Raw genomic sequence first — 1,994 nt, forward strand, 5'->3', positions numbered from 1 at the left:
TTACATACACTGAATTGAACCTTTGGCACTAGGAATCAGAGCATTTCATCCTATAACATTAACACATATCATAAAAGTGCATAGTGTCAAAGAAATAGACAAAAGCAGCTTTGTCAACTAGGCAGTAGAACATGTGTCTCTCCATTGTTCATCAATACACTGGTAGCAACTTTGCAATGAAAAAAAAAAAAAAAAAAAAAGGATTTTTGCCCTGGCCGGTTTGGCTCAGCGGTTGGAGCATTGGCCTGCAGACCAGAGAGTCCTGGGTTTGGTTCCCGGTAGGGGAACATACCGAAAAAAAACAAAACAACAACAAAAAAAGGATTTTTAACCCCCTTTATTGTCTCTATTTATGAAAACAAACATCAAGTCCGTTATACACTGAGATTTTAAAGTACATCACTTGTACGAAGGACTGGAAACAGAAATGTGCTGCGGAGATACAACCGTAGTGTAAGTGCTTCGCACAGGTTTCCAGGGGTGCTCAGCAAGAGCCACCTCGTAACTGCTGCCACCAAACAAAGTTTCTTGGCCAGGCATTTCAGGAAACCATGAAGATCATTTAGTAATAAAGCAAGGTTCTCCGATTTGTACAAATACTCTCAGTAGCTGTGGCACTCCCTGGGGCACGGGTGCATCAGGGTGACCTGTGAGGAGTCCAGCATGCTGCGGTCTCTCTCATTTGTAGAGTAGCTGAGCGCCCAACATCTCCTTGAAGCATCCCTTCATGCCCACCACAACTGCATTAACAGCACACTCCTGGTTATCCATGTTTCCTGGAGATTTCTTGTAATTTGCATAATCCTGCAGAATGGAATCCACATTCTTCTTGGTAGGAAGATAAATGAAAGCTTTTTCTGCCGGGTGATTAAGTCCCAGTCATCAACAAGGCATGGTTTTAGTTATGCAGGGGTCTTGAACTTCACACTCTGTTCATGAAGGTTTCCTCGTTTTTAACAGTAGCATCTACTTCAGCACTTTTCTTGCGAGGAGGCTGCGGTGTCTCATTGCTACGGCCCCCATCTCCATTTCTAGGTGCGTTGTGTTCGTTCTTTTTTTTCCCTTCAGTGTTTTTCTGTTGCAGCCCAGATGTCTTCGTCCTGGGGCAGCGCCTCCCATCCGCCCCTCTGCCTATTGCTCCTGATTGACTTGTTGAAGTTCTTGCTGTTGCCACAGATTGGTGTCCCCGTCTTTGAGTACTCTGCTCTCTGGAGCCCATTCATCCCAATGTTGATTCCAACCACTGTAATATATAAAGTATTTCACTTGCTTGTCCTTTATGGCGACCTTCACACACTTGGCTTCATAAAGAAGAGGCCCGTGAAAACACAGCTCTCGCTCACCCTCCTGGAATTTAGGCTTCGGGTCCTGCTTCGGTGCCATTTATAGGGATTCACCCTGCCTCCACCCCAACCACCGCCCCCACTCACCACCACCCCCAGCGCCATGTCAGAAGCCATGGGCAGTCTCTTCTCTCTTTTATGAATCTCACATCTAATCTTTCTGGTTCAACTGCAGCACCATACCCATCCTAAGGGATGATATATTTGGAAGTTACCCTAATGATCTGGAGATAGAATTGATCCACATATAGGGCTATGATGCTTCTTCATTTCCCTTCATGGTCTGTGAGCTGGCTGTCTCCCAATCTAGCAGTTTTACGTCGATTGTCTCCATGTACAGGTATTTTGCAATTTCCAGGATCTAACTGCAGATGTGAATTATATTAGTACAAGAATTTACCTCTAACCCTTGCAGTGGGAGCATTTTCTTGCATGCACGAAGCTGAAACAGAACTTCCTGGGTGGAAGTCCACAGTGAGAGACACTGTTAAATGAGATCTGTATTTTCTTGTGGCATTGAACGTGGTAGTACTTTGGGCAAAAAGGCACTGGAGTTCTAGATGGATATGGAAATAACATGACTTATAGCCAAACTCTGGAACTTGAAAGAATATAGAATTAGAAAGGAAGGAAGGGAGCGAGGGAGGAAGG

At 44.7% G+C, this 1,994-nt stretch overlaps 1 pseudogene; it reads right to left on the minus strand.

Moving 5' to 3' along the window:
• Positions 1 to 399: 399 nt before the first annotated feature.
• Positions 400 to 1,383, minus strand: LOC118629326 (annotated as a pseudogene).
• Between the last annotated feature and the right edge of the window lie 611 nt (positions 1,384 to 1,994).

This window comes from Molossus molossus, unplaced genomic scaffold, assembly GCF_014108415.1.
Source record: "Molossus molossus isolate mMolMol1 unplaced genomic scaffold, mMolMol1.p scaffold_m16_p_14, whole genome shotgun sequence".
Classification (NCBI taxonomy): Eukaryota; Metazoa; Chordata; class Mammalia; order Chiroptera; family Molossidae; genus Molossus; species Molossus molossus.